A 21,446-nucleotide genomic window follows, 5' to 3' on the forward strand; every position below is an offset into this window, starting at 1 on the left:
CTGTGGCTTCTGCTGCGGTTTGAGTTTTAGTGTTAACTTGTCCTCCGTCACTCACTCAAACTACACGTGAATCCTTCGTTCCAGGGTTCTCAAACTGTGAACCGCAGGCCAGTTGTTGCCCGTGGTAACATTTCCTGCAACCCACAGGCATCACAAAGACAGTTATTTGAATTCATCCACCATTCACCATCCATTGTGGGCATTGCTCTTAGATTCCAGCTCTTTTGGCCTGAAAGCAAAGTAAACCTCTTCAGCAATGACATCTGGTGTTGAGACATGTGGCCTCATTCATAGCCATAAAAATGAGATAAACCTACACAAAAATGAAAATTAACAGCATAAACCATCTGAGGATTACGTGGTGTGTTTATTTTTCCTGTGTGTTTCCTGTCCTCAGTCATGCTGGCTTCCTAACTTGGCACTTGGCAAAGTTCTTCTAGAAGCAAGCCTCAGCCATCTCGAAACACCTCCGTGCTCTTAATCGGGCAGCTATTTTGCAATATTATTAAAATTACTTTCATAACTTTGTAAAAATTGCATGCATAGAATCACAGAATCATCATTGCCTTGTCTCTCTCTTTTATAATCCTACAGGGGGCATTGTAGTGTAGGTACAGACTTTGGCCTTTCATTTTGCTCCTCACACATGAGCGCTGGTTGCAGATGGAGGCAACAGGTTGGATAACAGTAGAGAGAAGAGGGACAGAGTGCAATTTATTTACACCGGCAGCTCACAATACAGTGACTATTAAGATCCATTAAAAACAGGGGATTATGCGTTCATAAAAAAAGGGAGTGGTGAATGGTCATATTTTCTTTTGTTAGCGGTGAAACCTGCTGTTTGATAAGAAAGAAAGAGGCCAGAGCTAAAAAATTCCATGATTATCACTCACACCTTTCCTCTCCTCGCTGCAGCGTTCCTACTTAAATTGTAGCAACGTGGATGTTTGCACTACAGAACAGCTTTACTATTGATTAGCATTTAAGTGTTCTTATGGCTGCCTTGAGGTGTGTTATGTATAAATGTGCTTTAGTGTAACCATGGAGATGGGCTCAGAAAAATCCCAGACAGTTTTATTTTTTTACAACAATGAAGAGAGAGTTATGGCGAGGTTATAAAAAACTGACCGGCTTCACTTCCGCTGTGAAGGGCTTTCCTCTTCTGGAGAACAACTTCATCTCTTTAGATCCTTGTCTTGTTATGTTTATTTGTCCCACTAATTTCTCATTTTATCTGTTTAATCCAACCGAAGCTGGTTTATCTGATTCTACATTTCTTGTTATTTTAATATTCATTAACAAAGAGAATGAATTTTGCTGCTATTGCTTTGTTTTGGTGATATTAGTCATGCTCAACATTGAATCATTCGTAGAATTCTTGGTTAGTGCTTCACATATTCTCTTCATGTGATGGCTACACAGCACCACATTTTCTTTTCTAACTTCCTGATTCTCTAGAAGTGAGGCCGGCGGGACGTTGACACACTGCTGAGGTTTTTTCCTTTTGGAGTATCAGTGGTGGTGTAATACTACGCCAGGATTGATTGCGGTGAGTCACTAACTCTCCATAAGAGTTGTGGCTCTGAGCTTTATTACTAACAGCACGTCAGATATTTTATCATTGTAGCTCTGCTGCTTTTTGCTTAAATCACTTTCATTTCCTCTAAAAAGGTAATATTCTCTTGATGGGATCCAAAAGTAGTTTGTTGGTTTAATGCGCTGCATATTCTCCCAGACAATTCAAATCTTTTTTATGTTGTATATGTCTGTATCTCGTCCGGGCCCATTCACGCTTCTGCATGTGAGGCATGACGATGCAAAACAGGTGATGCAAAAATAAATAAATAAAAATAAGCATTCCGGTGTCTTCTCACTAACTTCACTCAGTTACACAAATAAAACAAGTGATTCTGTTTCTAATGTTTTCACACCTTTGTGGGACTTGTGTGAGATTATTCAAATAACCCTCCTGTTTTCCTGAGCAGTCTGCCCCAGGTCTGCTATTACTGGCTGTGGGGGCCATAAAAAACACTGACATCACCACAGCAGGTTGATAACGGCTGGTGTTAATGTTAGTGGCGTCACCACTTTTTCAGATGGAAAAACTTGAACGCAAATTTTTCCATTCAGCAAACGTCAGAATTCTGTTTCTTCAGTCTGTTACATTTCTTTTTCTTTTTAAACCCCCATTTTTATTACTGCTGATAATAATCAACAAATAAGATACTGATATCTGCATTTAATCACAAAAAATCTAAACTTTCGAGTTTAGATTTAGTTTTTAAAGCTGTCCTGCACCCCAGCCGCCACACTATGAAAACAATCTGCAATCACTTACCCTTACACCAAAACTTGTTCTTTGTCTTCTAAAAACAATATCAATGACTGAATAATTTGAGTCACTTACACTATGAGCCAGCACTTTGGCAAAAGTGGGAATGAACAACTCCCTTTTAACAGGAAGAAAACTCTGGCAGAGCCAGGGAGGGTTAGCCATCAGCTGCGACCGTTTGAGGGTGACGGGAGGAAGACAGTGATTAATTATAACTGAGCAAACTTTATCAGAAACCTCAATTAAAATTTAAGTGATTATAAACAAACATAGTCATGTTTTTTAAATAGATAAACTGAGAAGTCACACTTAAAAATATTCCTCTTTATGTAAACTTTACACCTCCCCCAGTTTCTAGTTTAGGTACAAGCCCAGTTAAATTGAATTAACTGTCATTTTTCATACTGAAAACAAAATAAAGAGAAACATTAGCAGGGGATTTGTGGAGTAACAAACAACAAATAAACCAGTTAATTTGGCTTCTTTTTACTCCAGTTTGAGGTCTCGCACAACAATGGCCCTTCTTTTCCTCTGAATATGAGGTCGGAGAAGGTGTGGTTGTTTTATATTCATGGAGAATTACTGACAGTACGAGTGTAACCATGTCAACAGATACGACAGAGAGCATTAAGCGTTGTTTGTGACCTTAATATTGCTACTGGCGAGCCATCAAAAATGATCCCTCCCATCGTTCTCACATCCTGTTCGCTCTGCTGCGGTCAGGGAGGACAGGAGCATTCACTCCAGGACAACAAGGCTGTGAATATCTGCCAAACCAAGAAAACCATAACCTGTGACTTCTAGATGTAAACTTGCTTTTTATGATGGCTTTTATTACGCACAAGGTTTTTATTCTGCTTCTAATGTGAGCATTTTATTTGCCACTACATTTTAATTATGCTTTCTTTATAATCCAAATTCATTTATGACCCATGCTTATTCTATTTATTACTGTTTATTATATGTTGCACCAAATATTTACTTGGACTGGCATATGTGGAAATGTTATTTTGTATTCATGCTTCACCGTAAAATCACAAATAAAGTAAATTTGTGTTTTCAGGTTGTTTGTAGCCAGTCTTTCAAAGTTGCCTGCAAGTGTTTCTAAATGCTTTGCATACAGTTACAGTTAGACTGTGACACAACTGTGTGTGTGTGTGTGCATGTGCTTAGGTGTGTGTGTGTGTGTTGGAGACTGTATCAGAGCAAAAGATGAGATCAGTGATAAGAAGCAGGATAAAGACAGTAATCGGGATCAACGCCAAAATTTAACAGGTTCATTCTCTGCCCATATTCCACCTGTCCAAAAAGTTTCATGGAAGCTGGCCTGGTAGTTTCTGATGGAGTAAACGCGTGAATAATATCACTGCGTCACTTAACTTCTTACTTTGTTATTGTCACCTGCTGCTCTCGGTGTTCAGGTGTGTTCAACTGTCAGTTTAGAGTTTACAGGTCACGTTACGGGTCTAACTCCAGAGAACTATTTCTTAATGCTAGCACTGGTGTTGTTTGGAAGACGTGTGTCAGTTTAAACATTAGTCAGGTTCTGCCAAAAGCAGAACATTTGAATTGACTCAAAAATCATTTGCAAAAATTACAAAGAACTACTTCAAATACTACATACCAAAAGGAATAATAAGTCTCTTCAATTCTAGACGTAGTTTTTTGCCCCTCAAACTACACTCAATGAACCATGAACATAAAGTTAAATTGATTAAAAATCTAAAACTCTCTTATTAATTGAAGTATTTAAACTCGATCTTCTCCTGCAGGTACATAAAGATCATGTTTTTGTCCCACAGTGCAAATGGCCATAGATCATTGTGGGGGCAGGTTTATATGATAAAGGTCTTATTAAGGTAACGCTAGTGCACACCCACAGGTTAGTACCTGATGTACACTGACTCATGGCTTCCCGCTACGCACTCTGCTTCATTAGTCATCTACCATTGATCTGTTGTTCTCTTGCGTGCTTTCTCTCTCTCTCGCACACGCACACACACACGGACTTTCAGCTTCCAGGATACGAGGAAAGCCAGTCATCTGTGCAGTTAAAGGATGTGCAGAAGGAAGCGGAACGACAGCTCATGCTGCTATAAACCAGTCGCCACCCAACTGTCTGTTAGAAAAGCTTCTCAGGTATCTCACCCCTACACATCTCCTGTACCCACTCTACCCAGATCACTTGAATTCAGTTATAAATATAAAGCTTTAAAGCTTTTAAGCCTCCTTTAGAACCAACAATAAATATCCTTACGTCTCATGCTGGTGTTCTAAAAGTTAAAACTAGTCCTCAGAAACATAGAGTTACAACGGCACGCACTCTACCTGAACCACACCTAGCTCTCCCAGTGCAATGTGCCACATTAAAAAAAACACTCCTTGGAGTTGCTCAATTCCTGAAACACGATAACATTTTATGAACAGACTAAAAACTATACATACTTGTGCATTATTCTCAGAAATGGCTGTTGCAATGTCAGCAAATCCCACTTCATTTGCAGATAAAGTCACGTACAGACGCAGGTTCAGCCTGGACAAAAATGAAATATTTCTTCTTTTGTTTTTTTTACCGTTTAACCTTTTTATTCTACACTTTTTTACCTTGTATGAACACTTTTGTTCTGCCTAAGACTTTGGTGGCTGAATTAAAAAGTACACGCAGTAACAAGAAAATTGATTTTGACAGAAAGCCAGTTCATTCTGTTCATCCTCCACCCACGTCTGTCTGAGCCGGACCTGATGACCAGGGGTGGGGGAATGTGGGGGAGATATAGGTGACAATGGTCAGAGTGGTGGGGGTGAGTGGGGCAAGAGAACAGCCTGTTCAGTCACAGGTGAAGGCTGATAGATAACCCAAATAGTGAGCTGAGGGGGGTGGCAGTAATACTCTCAGAAATGATAAAAACATTGTCTGTATCTAGTTTGGGGCTTTTCATTCCTTAATCTTCTAGATTTCAACCTGACTAAAGGTGGAGATATGTGGAGGTGTTAAGGAGCTTTAGGACACACCAATCAGCCTTAACAATCATACATCTTCCCACATTTGTGTGGGCCTCTGCTGCATGCCTGAACAACTCTGACCCACTGAGACAAGGGCTCCACGAGAACTCTGAAGGTGCACCGTGGAATCAGGTGCCAAGATGTTAGCAGTAGGTCCTGTAAGTGCTGAAAGATGTGATCCTCTACTGATTGGGTTTTTCCAGGACATTCCATAGGTGCTCAATCAGATTGGGATTTGGGGGAATTTGTAGCATAAATTACTTTAACCTCTTTCAAGTGTTTTTCATTCCTGAGCTTGGCAGGGTGAATTATCCTGATAAAAAAAGAGCAGTCCTATCAATAAATACCGCTACTGTACTATTAAGAGGTGTATATGAGACACAACTGGTTGTAATTTAGCCCTTTGGGCTGAAATGTCTTCCAGTGAAGCCATTCCCATCACAGTCCCACTGCTCCTGGTTTCTTCTTCCTCCACATTCACCTCCATACACAGTAACAGCCACTGCTTTATTGAAATATCAGTTTCTCTCAGCTGCTTCTGCTGCACATGGCCTTATAAAATGAAACTGTAAACACTGAGCGGCCTCCACGTTAACTTCTCTGAGCACCAAGGTTTGCAGTGTGAATGCAGCCTTTGATGACATCACTTCACAAACAAACCCAGATGAAGAGATCAGCTACAATATGTTTAGTTTTGCTCCTGATATTTGGAGGTGAGCCATTCCTTTGTTTGTTCATAAATGCAGAGAGCAGTTTGCAGCAGTGGAAGCAGTGTTTGTACCATTTTTATTTTAAATAAAAAGATGTTGAGATAAGATGTTATCTTCGTTGCTAAAGATATCAGACCGCTCAATCTCTAAATCGGCCAAGTTGTCGATTTGAATCACGCACACTGAGTGGAAATATTCGTATTAGCTGCAATAATTCATGATTTGTTGTTATAAATGGAGAAAGCTGCACGCAGTGGGTACGAGCCTTTTGTCTGCAAACGAGAAGTGGTAAAATCTTAGAAAGGACTGAGATAATATGAAGGAGCAACAGGAGTAATTTGCTGTGGATTTCAAAGGTTTGATGCTTTAAAGACAGATTTTGTTATGGAATATTTTTAACACAAAAATGACCTTTATACACATTACTGTGAATGCCAACTGAACTTTTTAAGTGGACTTATGGGGCTGTTGCATGTGTTTGTGCATGCTCATACTAGCAACAGCCCCGTTGGTAGTACAGGTCAGATAGAGGAGGTAACTGATTACCCAGTCCAATCGAATGAGGTCTGTGTGTGGGAAGAGGAAAGGAGAAGAAGAAGAGGGAGGTGGTACATCCAGAAGCATATCTTTATGTCCTCATTAGCTTGACTCCTAAAGCTTCCGACCCTAAACTTTACACCCTTACCGTGAATGTGAAGGATTTCCTCTGCATTGTTGTGTTTAACGCGCTTTTGTTCAGTTAAGACACAAGAAAAACACACTCTGGGAGTCGAACCCTTTAAGCAGGTGAAGATTCTGCAGTTTGGGTTTCAAATGACAACATTCAGCAAAGGTTTGAAATGAGGGGACGATTTGCTTTAAAGAAAATCTATTCAAAAGTGAAAAGTAACAAGATGGAAAACTTAAATCAGAAGGTTAAAAGAAGGTGAAACTTTAACCTAAGAAGCTCTTTCTTTATGGGTGCACCATTACATGCAGGGGTAATAACCCAGGGTCACTGTGAACAATGCTGGTCTGTCCTTTTTTTGTAACCAGTGCATCTCTGTTAATAATTTGCCTCACATATATCATATTTTCAGCTACAGACTTGATATTTTGGCGCTTAAACAGCTTGAATAAATTCCTGATGTTAATCTCACTTCGGTCTCCCTCCTGTCTCGCTGTCCAGAACAAGGAAGTAAAACTGAAGTGCTGAGGTTAAAGGTGATATGTGGTTGTCATGGCAGCCTCTTTTAGGCCAGTATCAGGGGTCTTATCAGCACTCTCTAAACATCTCTGTCTGACAGCGATCAATGTGAATCAACTTCACATTCCAGCTCACTCAATTAAAAGCATTCTGATAATCAATGAGCACATCATGCCTTAATTAAACCAAAGACAGAGCGTTGTTGTTGTTTATATATGACCACCACGACCAGGGCTGGACTGGGACAAAAAATCGGCCCTGGCATTTTTGTTACAGGTGGCCCACCATCTTATATATGTATATATATCATGCATGCACATATGTTGTTGGGTTCATTCTTAGTTGCACTGCAGCATGTGACAATAAATAAAAGCTACACTTTATTAGCAGTGGCTCATGGTCAAAGTAGCCATTCATTTGAGCTGAATCTTTGAATCTCTTACTTCCTAATGTTGTCCCTCCATCTATTTTCTTACCACTTTAATTTCACCTTCCTCGTCCCTTTCTCACTTCTCCACAGCTGGTGCTTGCTGGTGACTGTGAGGCCTGCTTACTAGTTGTTGCTGATACTACAGTTCACGGTGCAGCAGCCTCGACAGCCAACATGTCTGTAATTTGACACATTTACTGTTTAGTTTCTCTCAGTTTTTCAGCTTTACCTTTTTGCCACTTCTTCCACACTACACTGTTTCTACAAGCTCTATGAGTGCACAGCGAAGGTAGGGGAGGGGCCAGTTGTATTAAGAGATTTGATTGGGCCATACAGTGTCAGAAATGAAAATAAACGAATGGGCTGCTGTCAGTGCTTTTAGTGCTGTTGGGCAGTGACCCTTCAAACAGGCCCATCGGCCCTAAAGCGCGTCGGCCCACCGGGAAAATGCCCGGGATACCAGATTACTAAGACTGTAGATTCAACTGGCATCCACTTCCACAGCAGCAGAGGGTCAGTGCGCTCATGTGTCTCTGTTACGTCACTTACGGTATTTTAGAAGCAACAGGAATTTCCCAACTGTTAGATCAATAACCTACAGCGATAGTACAACTGCCTCTGCTACTGATACTTCTAAGGTAATCTAGTGGTACTATGACTGGTACTAACATTACTACTCCTCAGTGGTAAAGCTGCTGTATGCTCTGAGTATAAAGTAGTCGTCACTTCTGTGTCTCAAGAGGGAATCGAGTGCAGAAGCAGCCAGCATGAGGACTCTAGATGACTTTTAGAAGTTTGATTGTACAGAAGTCTGAGAATATAAACCTGCTTCTCACTCGATTTGGTGATTTGAGTTTATGGTCTCGGCCTCTTTCATTATGAACTCTATTAGTGTAAAAAATAAGGAATGCTTTAGGGTTGAGCTACCATGTGACTGAAAAGTTGCCACTCTATCAGTGGTGATATTGATTTTTCACTCCTCACATGTCACAACTGCTTTCAAAAAAACCAAGACAGTGGCCTCAGAATCTTTAAATGGAGAACTTCAAAGAAAGACATCATGACACAATGGGTGGCATCACAGGGGCTGTTTTATATATATATATATATATGTATGTGTGTGTGTGTGTGTGTACTTTATACACATTTTGTGGCTTAAACAGGTACAAGAAAACTACACTGTGAAGTATTTACATGGTTCAAAGTGTAGTTATACTTCCATACTTCACACTTTAATACTTGAAAGTTTTCAGTATTAAAAAATTCTTATTGTAGATTTGGATGGTTCTCTTTGGTTATAAAATGAAAAGTGTCATCATACAACCAAGGTTTAAAACATACATATATTATAAAAGTATCCAAAAACAGTTTTAATGACATCCCGTGACATCATTTGTATGCAGCACTAGCACCACCAACAAAGGTTGTATAAGCTGCTGCTCCCGTGACTCGTGACTGAGTAACGCCACTGGCTAGCCAATCGGTGGCATGCAGTCTGCAGTTTTCGGACAGCCTTGGATCGCTTGGAACCTCGGTCCAGTAGGTACTAAAAAGTACCTGGTCCCAGGTACTATGACCTAATGGAAAACCCTAAAAACCGCGCTGAGCTGACCCGAGTAGGCACCAATGAAAAAGAGGTGAACTTGTGGTAGTTTTTAATATTTTTGTGATGTTTTAAATGATTAACCAACATCTTGCAGTAAGACTATAATTAAGAATGAAGGCTGTACTGTTCTAACATTTTAAAATAGTGTATTTTATTGGGGGGAGTATTGGTCGTGTGTTCTTACTGTACAAATGATGTTATTTCAGGCATGTGCGCTTCTCACCTGGTAGTTATGGCTACTAGAGTTACAACCTCCGTTTCTTTTCCCTCATGACGTGAACATCCTTACCTGAATTAACTGACACAAACATCAGAAAGAACAATAGTTGTGCCATTAACGTAAAGACAACAAAGCTCCAGTCTCTCTCTCCTGCTCTAATTCACTGCCCCCACCCACTAAAACTCACCCTGCCTTATCAGTGTGCGTCCTAGCCAACCCCCACCCACCCCACCTGTAGCGCCAGGCCACATCGCCACCATTGTTACTCATTAACCAGGACTTCCTTTTATCCAGGCCAGACAACCCCTAGGTCACTGCCCGACCTACGGCACTCAGGTTTCAGGTGCTGCTCGACCACAAAAGTGTAATATCAGCAGCAAAATGTTAAAAATTTTTAACTTTTAAGTTGTCACTTTCTTTCCTTTTGTTCTCCTTTTTTAAATACTGATTTTCAGTTTTAATTCTTGCTTTTACTGCACCGTCATAGCCAGCAGCACAGATCTGACAGAGCAGTGATGACTCATTCATCTCAATCTGGTGTTTGATATCAATGATATCTAAGAAGAGCAAGGGGTATTAGTTAAAGGCATGACAGTGTGGGAGGTGTGTATGATAAGGGCCAGAGAGAGAGAGGAGGTAGACAAATTAACCAAAACACAATACTGTTATATCGCAGTGTCTGACAAGCGTCTCTATGGGTTCTTCTGTTTTTTCCCTCACTGTAGGTAATGTTTACACACAGTTTAGGCACAAAACGAGGACACCAAACTTCCCAAAGTCAGGAACAGTTCCTGTTGTTAGATAATTCTTTGTTTTGTCGCTCATTATGAAGGTCACAAGTCAATCAACCGGTTGACTCACAGTAGGTTTGAATCTTGACAGAAGAAGAAGAATACACCTTTGCCATGAACCCACAGGTATCTGCTGGCACGCGCTTCATCAGCACAGATTCGTCTACCATCTATATGCACTTCAAAACATACTGACTAAAAGCACATCAAATAAAAGTTTGGAAAATAACATGTTGTTGACAGAGGTTGTGCATCTTCCAAGCCTTTAATATTTGTTATTAAATGAGGTGTAACTGAAATAATTGGTTGTGGAATCTCGGTAAATCCTGTGCTTTTCATTCCACTGCTTTTGAGATGGGAAAGCAATCAATGTCAGTGGCGGGCTGTTCCGCTGAGGCAACATCATGGTGCTACAGCCTAGTCTGTAAGTTGCTGCTGCAGGTTTTTTAAAAAGCACAAACGTTTAGTTGTGTACATTAAAAAAAAACAAAAAAGTTTTTCTGCACTCAGCGTGAGAGGAAAATCCCCATCTCATCCGGGGTGTCAAATACAGCTGTTTTCTCAGAAGATGCTCCAATCCCCATTGTTTTTTTAATGCTGTGATACACAGGATATTATAGACAAAGAATATCCCCATGTCATGTTATTCCAACATATTGCTGCCCTATCACATACAGTACACTGTATGGAGTATGAGTCTAAAATCCAAAGCATTGCACGCTGGCAGGAAGATGCTCAAGTCTGACCATGCTGTGGTCATGCTGCATCCTGCACCAAAACACAGCCTGCAGTGCTAAACCAGCGCTGTCTAAGAACTGAGGATGGAGCTGACACAGCATGCACTGTGAAAGTCCACGACTACACACACTCTTGCAGGTAGTTAGCTGTGCAATGATGTGCAACGTGCTGTGAACAGCTGCCATTATGTATAAAGACCCTGCCTCCATTACAGCCTGTCAGCGTGACTGTCGACTGAACTCTGTTTGATGTCAATGAGGATTCGCTTGATTCAACTCGGTAGCCTACTACTGTATGTTCAAAGCTCCCTGCGTGGACGATTCTCCCTCAAATTGCTTCCCTTTATTTGGAGAAGTTGCACACAGATGTACATGCAGGTTGACACTTTACATTTCCTTATAAAGAGAGGACAAGATATGTTTGATGTGCTCCTTTGGCATATTTTATTGCAATAGCGAGAGTGGAAACTGTTGGCAAGCACAGATCTCAGCCTCTCACTTGATAAGATTTAGTTTCAGCTCAATGCCCGAATGATAAAGAATTATGTTAAAATAAAGGAGCTGGGTGAGGGCAGAAGGCAGGGCTAACCAATCATTAATGCAGCAGGTATGCCCCTTGTTGTTATCAGCTGGCAAAGAGCCAAGCCCCAAGCTGAAAAACAACAAAAATGGCTTATCAGTCGAGGTCGGCCCAGCTCTCCACTGCACAGGCCTTGAGACCTGAGAGTGAACCAGGGAAACTCTGACATGGGTCTGAACAGGTGAAATTAAAGGACACATTGTGAAATAGGCCTTTATGCAATGCCCTGATCAGCTTTTAAGATACAGTCCAGGTTTGAAGTATTTGGACACTTACTGCAGGCTCTAAGCTTTAGCACACAAATTTCAAAATAAAGTCGTGGACTATTTACATGTAAATCCTCTGCTTTAATTTGACTAGATTAACAATAGAGAAAAACTGAACAGGATACATAAACAGCACAGTTTCGCTGCACTGCTCTTATACTATTTCTATTGTATTAATTAAGTCAGTTGATGGGATAGTGTGGCCAAGTTAAAATCACTTGTAAACCTGTTGTTACTGTGAGAGGAAGCTGGGCTACCTGGAGAACCCCACACAGCCACAGGGAGAGCATGCAAACTCCACACAGAAAGGCCTCAGCCAGGATCCAAATCAGGAACCTTCTTGATGGAAGTCAACAGTGCTAACCCCTGCACCACCTTACTGCAACTGTTTCTGTGCCAGGCGTGTTGGTGAATGCCACAGAGGGGATTGGGAAATCAGACAGTGCTCACAGAGATATATAGTGTGTTTTTGTCTGTTTAAGGGATTTGTTAAGCCTTGATTATACTCTGTTGCGGACACGGACACGGACAGCTGGAGACACCACAGCCGACTACTCATTCCTGTTATACTTCTTTGAAGTCCGTTGCCTGGAGCGCGTGGTGGCATAGTTGGTGCATTGTAATGTAAATTCTCCAAGGAGGAGTCTGCACAGTCACAAAAAACAGGCCAGGATGTCCGCACGGACCCTAACGCTCACCGCCTAATTCGAGGATGTGGAAAGTAGACTAATCAAGGCCTAAATCTAAAAAGTTTCAGCTTTACTTTTTGTGTGTGTCTTTATCAGGCCATGTGGAAATATCTTTGATTGCTTTTAGTTACAACCATCATGAATTTTTCCTACATCACAACCCCACAATTCAGACACACACACATGCAGACACACAAAAACCCTCGTCTCTCACCCTTGTCGATCAAACAAGGGTGGGGTGTGGGCAGGGTCACTGTGAGGCTTCCAACTGATCCCATCAAAACCCATCAACTCTGCTTGCAGTGTGTTTGCACAGTAGTAAAAACCTGAAAGAGCCCCACCCCTTTGTCCCTCCCCTCTTTCTCCTTCATAAACCCTCCCTTCTTACCCAGACCCTCTCAGGACACCCAGGTGTGACTACATACAAAAAACACACAACATATATGCCTCACACATCACTGTGTCATCATTCATTACTTGTGTTCACGTGTGTTAATTTCATGCCGACAAAAGTTAACGCGTATCCCACCAATTCGGTTCTCTTATCTGTGTGTGTGTGTGTGTGTGTGTGTGTGTGTGTGTGTGTGTGTGTGTGTGTGTGTGTGTGTGTGTGTGTGGGCTGAGACCCTCGTCCACAGCACTGACAGATAGAGCCGGTGCTATTAGTTCAGTGCCAGGTGAGTCTGTGAGTAAACAGAGCAGACAATAGATCCAGCCCATCTCCTCCTGTCAGCCTGCCTCTCTCAAAGCCAGCCATTGTTCTGCACACACTGCGTAAGTGTGTGTGTGCGCATGTGAGCCATTTAACAGAGAATATATCCCACTGTATACAGGTAGACACACACACCTATATGCACAATGCATGAAATGATTCACATGCAGACATACGTGTTCAGGTGCAGCTGTTAGGTGCATTAGTCTCAATTCAGCAGGGTGTATGAATATTTCTGAATATAAAAGTTAAAAATGTATTTATAATGTTTAAAGAGTGTTCTGTAGTCCATGTGCATCATGTTTGGATATTATATTTGGATGCAGATTATCAGGGAAGGTTTTCAAAGCTCTTGGACAACCTGGTAAAGTTATTGTTTATGGAACTATCAACTATCTTTGAAAGCCATTGTGTGGTTTTTTATTTAGCTCCTTAACCTTTGGTCTTCACAATAGGAAACTTTCAGTGGCAACCGTCCTATTAAAAAATGGAAAAACAAAAAAATGTAAACATTATAGCAGGATGTTGACAGTAGAGTCATACATGACTAGCAGCTTTAAAAATTTAAATATGGAGAATTGCTAAAATCTTAGTGAGCATTTCCTCCAAGCTATCTGGAGCATCAGGACACAGCAACAGAAAAGGAAAATGTTAAGGCTGACTACAAGTAAATAAAAGACCAAACGACGCAGATCGGAATCAGTAAGGCCACATGCTAACACGCAGCAGCGACCACGGGGAGCAGCAGGGAGGGAGATACCACCCCCTCCCCATCAAGACTCATCTCACAAACACACAGAAACTGCACAAAGAAGCACATCCTACCACATCCACCCCACCTTCTGAAGTGCGGAGACAGAGGTGCCCCCCAGAGTCAGCAGCGATTCCAGGATGCAGTCAACCCATCTCCAGATCACCAGCCAACGACAACCAAGACACGGCTCACTTGTCCGTGTTACAAGCAGCCTGTTGGGTGCATGTGTTGGTGTGCATGAGTGTATGAGGTGTAAATAGTGAGTTTGACTGTGTGAAATCTAGAGTAGTATTAAAATTGAGAGGAGCGACACAAGCTCAAGACTGCTGGTTGTTAGCTTTTCTATGCCAGTTGCCAGTTGGCTAATAGGCCACCTTAAGCAGAGATTGGAGACTTTGGAGACCTGATGGCTTAGTAGTCAAAGAAGTTACACTTCTTTAAATTCCACTTGAAGTCCTCTGCACTTGGTGGATGCACAGTTGGTGCATTGGAATGTAAATTTTCCGTGGACATCCACGTGCCTGCTTGTTTTTTGCGACCGCTCAGACCCTCGCGCTCACTGTCAAATGACGAAGTTTACATCACAGGGAGCCAAGCTGACTCGCGGATGCGGAAGGTATAAATTTCGCTTTAGTGTTCGTGTTGGTTGTTACACAAAAGGACCTCTAAACGTAAACAGTTCCCAGTGGACCACCCAGAAATGTTCATTTATAGTTACCTTCTGTATCAAATGTTTACAGGCTTTGTTTTTCAGTCATTAGTCTGGCGGTTGGTTGGTATTAGACATGACTGCTACATTTTATGCACAGTGTAAAAAAAAAAGCTCTTGTCGATTGGAAAGAAAAGTTATAGGTGGCGCTCTGTGTCGAAGAAACTTTCAGCCCCTGGTGTTGCTGCCGTTTTTATAATAGGGTGTGAAACAGATGCCACTCCCATTGCAAACAAATACAAAAATACACAGGCCTCAGGAAAAACGCTATGGTGTACACACCGGCTGAGATAATCAAACCAATTACATCTCCATTTCAGGATGAACAATTTAATGCAGCACTTTGCATCAACTCCAGCTGAGTGAAGTCATGTGAAACAATTTCCACAAACATATAAAGTGAATGTATCCCCACATACTCTCATATCACAGCGCATATCTGCAGTGTTAAAGTAATGTGTTTACGGCCTGATGCAAAAAATTGTTTATATGTGAAGTTAATTTACTCCTTCATAACTTCATAACATTTTTTTTAAATAACTCATCCATTTAAATAATGGAGTCACAGTTCCAAGAGGTCTGTGCTTTATTAATCTGTTATTCAGCACTAATCAACAGGTGTGTGTGTTGTGTGTGTGTGTCAGTCCATATAGTTATGGATGCAGCTTGCTATTCAAGGTGGCTAGCCTTGACTGATAACTAGCCTCTCAGCTAAATGGAGAGTCCAAAAAACGAGGGATGTCATGATAGCAGCGTTTGCCTTGTTTTCAGTCAGAGGAGTTTCCTACTGATTGCTATTAGAAAGAATGCAGGTTTAAAGCTCTTCCGTATTGCAGGTTTACAATTTTTGTTCCCTGTTTCGTTTTATGTGATATAGGCCATGGAAACAATAACTCCAGTTTTATAGTTTTCACTCCCATATCCATTTCACAACAACACTCGCCGGCTCATCGGGGTGACTGCGAAGTTCTGTCAGGAAGGCTGTGTCTGTGCCAATCCTAAAACAATAAAAGTGCTGCAGCTGATGAGCTTTCCTGTGGTCGTTTAAACAGAGGAGAGAACATCCCTGCCTGAGGTTAACATCCCTGCCCCTCCTTAGCTGTTCTCCCCCGCCCAGCCACCATATTGTGCAAACACGCCATGTAAACAGCTGAGAGGAGCATGTGCATGTATATGAGTGTGCGTGTCTCCTGTGCATGTGTGTGCCTGGAATAATGAGAAAGAATGACTGAGAGAGAAAATATGATGAAAAAGCACAAGATGAGAGGGAAAGAAAAGAGATCATGAGGATTAAAAGTTACAGATAGTGAGGCCCAAACACAGAGGCCTTTGTCTCTCTTATCCCCTCCTCATAGGTGTCTCACACTTTAACCCCATGACTTCTTCACCTCGCAAACCCCCAATCACCCCTATCCTTCCCCCTCCTCTTCACCCTCCACACCCTACCCCATTCATCCCTCCATTTCGGCATCCCTCTACCCTGCGCTCCATCCTAGTGCAAACACTCCTGAGCACAGCAGGAACAAAGCACGGATGAATAATGGCAGTGAAATGTCACCGTTTCTTCATAGCTGCCACCTCCTCCCCTCGCTCTGCGCCAGGGCCGAGCCCAAGGTTAACCATTAACCACCCGGCGGCACAGCACCTGAACATGGAACAATGAACAGAAAGAGGGAACGAAGGAGGGAAGGTAGAAACTAGATGGAGAACGAGGAAAAGTACCAATTCTAGTGTAAGACACAAACGTTTTCCACCATGAATGTTACAGAGTCACTCTAGATATTTGTTATTGCTGTGTGAAGCAATGTAGCACTAAAATGAAAGTAAAGCTATAAACGTTTAAGTCAGTGTTTTACATTTTAGATTTTCAGATAGATTTTTAGCCAACAATTTGACTATAGAGGCATTTTATTAGTTTTATTGTAGCAGAAAATTAATTTAGCGCTCTGACAGAATAGATTTTATTTTTATTGACCAAGATTTTCACACTTCCCATCTTTTTATACTTTTATTTATTTATGTTTTTGCATTCCAATCTTAGCTCTGCTCTCCTGTCTGTGCAGAATAATAGAAACACATATTAAACTCACAGCACTCCCTCAGCTTCACCTCTTTGCCACTCTTATGTCACTCTTGCCTCGGATGCCGACTCCACCTCTGCTCTCTACTTTCTTCACTATAAATACCTCCATGTGTTCCCTTTCTGCCCGTCTCTCTCCCGCTCTCTCTGGCCTCTAGCTAACACTGGTACCTTTGTAGGACTCGCATGTCAGATGAGACTAAAATTAAATGTGCTTTAATTGCAACACGGGCCCTGCTATGTGCAAGAGCTGAAAAGAATTTATGGAGGCAACATGGTATTTTTAGACTGTTACTGTTTAATGAGAGAAACATAAGTAATCAAGGTGACATTTCAACCAATCAAAACCCCAGAGGGCTTTAGGAAGGAGCCACAGCAGGTCTGTGTGTAGAACATGAAATCGTAGCAGGTTAAATAAACAGAATCAGAGGAATGGTATTAATCCCTGCAGGGAAACTGCTTTTTAAGAGTTGATCAAGACAGTGGAAGTTGTAAATTTATACAAGAAGTACAAGAAATGTGTGTTTGAATGGTCTGGAGTTCTGTGGTAACAGAGTGGATGATGTCACACGTGGTTGCCAGGTTAGTGGAGGGAGGGATGTAAACATCAACCAGTGGAATGTGAAAACTCACTGGGTTTGTCGTAACAGAGATATTGAGAGAGACATTCGGTGGGACGTGTCACTCCAAGAATCCTGCTCGAAGAAGCTTTTTAAAACCTCGCTTAACAACCAGTGGTTGTTACGTACGGCTTATGTGTGGGTCAACATCAGGGTAGAATTTAATTTAGATAATGCTTCAAAATAATAGACCAAAATAAGTGCCCAGATCACTGCGGAGTGGCAATATTTGCTTCCAGAACAAGGGTGCCAAACATGCGGTTCAGGGCCCACAGCTAACTTGCAAGAGCGTCCAATTCACACAACTTAGTATTTAGTCAATGTACTAATAAGTCAGTATTTTACAATAAAATGCACTGTTATTCCTGGTGTGGTGATGCTTACCTCACAGGAGTGAAAGGTATTTTTAGGTAAATAGTTGGAGTCCTAAAGACATGCAAAGCTACTGTGGTTTTCTTTCAGGAACTCTACTCGTCAGGGTTCATGCTCTTTAGGATGCACTATGCACAAAGTACAACTGTACTGCACATATAATGACAGCAGACTTACTGAATGTGGAAAACAGAATAATGCTGTATTGCAGAAATGGTAACATCTCATGTTGGTCATTAAGTAATGGATGGTTAAATTTGTAGAGCTATACGTAGGGTTGGGAATAAAGAACTGGTTCTTGTAGAGAACCAGTTCCCAATAGTTCAATTCCTTGGAATCCTTGCATATCGATCCTGCTTACTTGCACGTGCAATATAATCATCGTGTGTGGGCGAGGAGGTAAATAGTGGTGCAGTTTGCAGTGTGGATGTGACATTTTATTTTTACTGCACAAAAGGATGACAACGCAATAGTGAAGAGGAAACTGCATCGAGGACAGAAACAACACAACTGTGTTATGCTGCTAACACAGCTTGAACTCTTTGCTAGCTGCACAGACAACATGCTAACGCTAAGCTAGCCAAGAACCCAGAGTGATGTTAAAGCTGATTCAACGCCGACCCCAGCCAAGCAGCCAGACCGTGACCTTTAACAGGTAACAAGCTGCAGCTTCTACCTATTCATGTTTCTAAAGTAGAAGTACGTACTGTGGTGATCGCTTCAAAGTCTCTTTGTGCTGGTTTCCATCTTTGCTTTGTGTTGTCAGGTTTGTGTTCATATGGAAATACCAAGAGAAAGATCATATGTGTGTCCTCGGGGATTTGTGTTGATGTGTGGGACTGTAGCCTATAAATGTTAATTATTAAAGAATACATTTCATGTCATCTTACTGCGAAATCTGTAATCCTTAGTAGTGCAAAGAGCAGTGTAATGACTTTTTCCTGGGAGTAATTAAGTAATGTATTGCATTACTTTTAAGAAATGTTTTCTGTGTAAAAAAATGTGTAATAACAACAAAGAGGGGCAATACCTCCAACATTCACAAACATTTGATCACACAGCATGCCCGTAATTTGCACAAATGTAGTCTTTGATATGCTGCTTAGTGATGGTGGTGACTCTCAAATCTGAGCCAGTGAAAACACAATGAAAATAAATAAGTGATATTGATAATTACAGCTGAATCACTAAATTCTTATCAATTCTCAACCCTCTCTTGTGGACCTAATAAATAAAGCATTACTATGATTATTATGCAGACATTTTCCTGGTGGTCCATGAAGTGAAATGAGCTTGAAACCTCTCCTGTAGAAGTATTTTTAATTTTGTGCAAAGATATTATATAAAGAGCAGAAATTAAGCGTCAATCCTGAATCAAAGGCCTCTTTTCCACTCGATCTCCTCGGTTCAACTCGACTCGACACGATTCTTAGGGTTTTCCGTTAGGTGGTAGTACCTGGTACCAGGTACTGCTTTATAGTATCTGCGATCTGAGGTAAACTAAAAATGTGACATCAACAGACTATAGTCGACTGGTAAGTGGCCTTACTCGATGACTCATGAGAGCATCTCATTCATGAAAATAGAATCTGCCATTTCTGAAAAAACAAATCAAAAAAGGTGGTCTATGAATCTGATAAAAAGCCATACACCACGCAGCGGGTATACCTCGCCTCGACATCTTCTGTTGTTGTGGTGTTTATGTCACATACATTGCTATAGCGACCCTGTGCACATTAGGTGGTACCCGATATTAATGCAAAATGTTCGAAACTGAGTCGAGTCAAGCTGGAAGTGGAAGAGTGCTATTACTGGTAGGGTGAGGAACTTGGTCCTGGCCACAAATCCACATTTAAAATAGTCAGTTAGTCAGTTGAGGTGGTTCAGGCATCTAACCAGGATTCTTCTTTGATGTCTTCTTTGTGAGGCATACCAGTAGGCCCCAGGGCAGACCCAGGACATACTGGATAGATTATATCTCTTGGCTAGCTTGGGAACACCTTGGTGTGTATCTGTGTGTGTGTGTCAGGAACCAGGAAGTGCTATAGGTGGTGACTGGGAGGTCTTGGCGTCTCCTGCTTAATGCTGCCACTGTGACCCAGATCTGGATAAACAACAGAAAATTAATGGATAGTTAGAACTGTAAGTTCAAACTGAACATGGGTATGGGTAGCGTTTTAAAATACAAAATGATTCCTTTTGATTGCTGATTTGAAAAAATCCATAAAATATTTAAAATTATGAATAAGTGCTTAAATCACAGACATACAGAAATAGCTCAATCTTATATGTATTGCAGTTTTAGTAGTGATGGTTGTCCTGAATCTGCAACAGTGGGCTCAAGAGAGGGAAAATCTTGTTCCTTTCCTGTCTTAATGTGTTTGTTTTATTATAAAATGCATTTGAATCATCTTTTCATTACTAATCTGAGGGCTATTGTGTTAAACATACTGCACAATGAGCAACCTTGTCTCCACAAAGAAAGATGGTGTTGGTCATAAACAAATCACCTCCAGTGAAAACCAACAGGTAATACCATACTACAGTACATCCATTTATATAAAGGTGTACGAGACCACTCATAAAAAAACACTCCTCCATAGCACCAATATTGTTTAAATTTGTTACTTTTAATAATTAAATAAAAAGTATAAGTGCTGTACCTAAATGTTAAACTGAATCATGCACACCAGTATTAAGAGTTTAGCTCTAAAGTTCGCATGGAAGAACTTATGTGCTGTATGTTCAGTGTCCCAGCATCGTATAATAATTAATCTTAGCTGGAAGTTATGCTGTTGTTCCCGACAATGTCATTGCGCACCAGAAAATTCAAGGCTGAAGTGTATGTATGCAAACATACAGGGCTGAGCTTAAACAGCACAGGGCTTCAGGTATGTTCTGGATGTCATGCTTTCAGCTGAGGGTTACAGTAAGGGTGTCATTACTTGATAGTAAAGTGTGTGAAACGGTAATTGAACTAGTATTTACTTTTCTACTCCTACTGAGCACCGTAAACACTTTCTATATTACAACATGCATTCACCCATTCAAGTGCACATTCGTTCAGCACTTTGTTCTGTGCATTTTAAGTGCATTTGATCTGTTATGCAAACACTTTCACTGTATGATGGATGCATATGGGCAATAAATGGTTAAAAATCTTGCCCAGGGATGCTTCAAATGCTGGGGAGTTGGGGATCAAAGTGTTGTTATAACACTCAAAATGACTAAAAGAAATCGTGTTCACAGCCAATTTATGATACCAGACAAATTACGGTCAGAGAACTGTACCCACTACTAACCTGCTGAGTGCTGATCTAAGCAGCCACCATACAGAACACACACAGGAGGCAGGAATGTGCATAGACATGGAGATACAAACAAATGCATCCTTACCGTCTTACTTAGCTTCCCAATAACTGATGTGAAAAGTATAAAAAACTTCATTTGAGTATGATAAAATGTGTCTGATGATGAGTATGGTAACTGTTTATTTATCTTCAAGTGGTACATGTAACTACTTCAAAAACCACTGAAGTGTTCAGAGTTGGTGGACTAAAAATAACGTTCAGAACCACAGTTGCTTATTTATTCTGATCTGTAAATTTTTTTTCCTCCGTTAAGAAATCAGAGGGCTCTTTGACTCATA

Source organism: Oreochromis aureus, linkage group 14 (assembly GCF_013358895.1).
Source record: "Oreochromis aureus strain Israel breed Guangdong linkage group 14, ZZ_aureus, whole genome shotgun sequence".
Classification (NCBI taxonomy): Eukaryota; Metazoa; Chordata; class Actinopteri; order Cichliformes; family Cichlidae; genus Oreochromis; species Oreochromis aureus.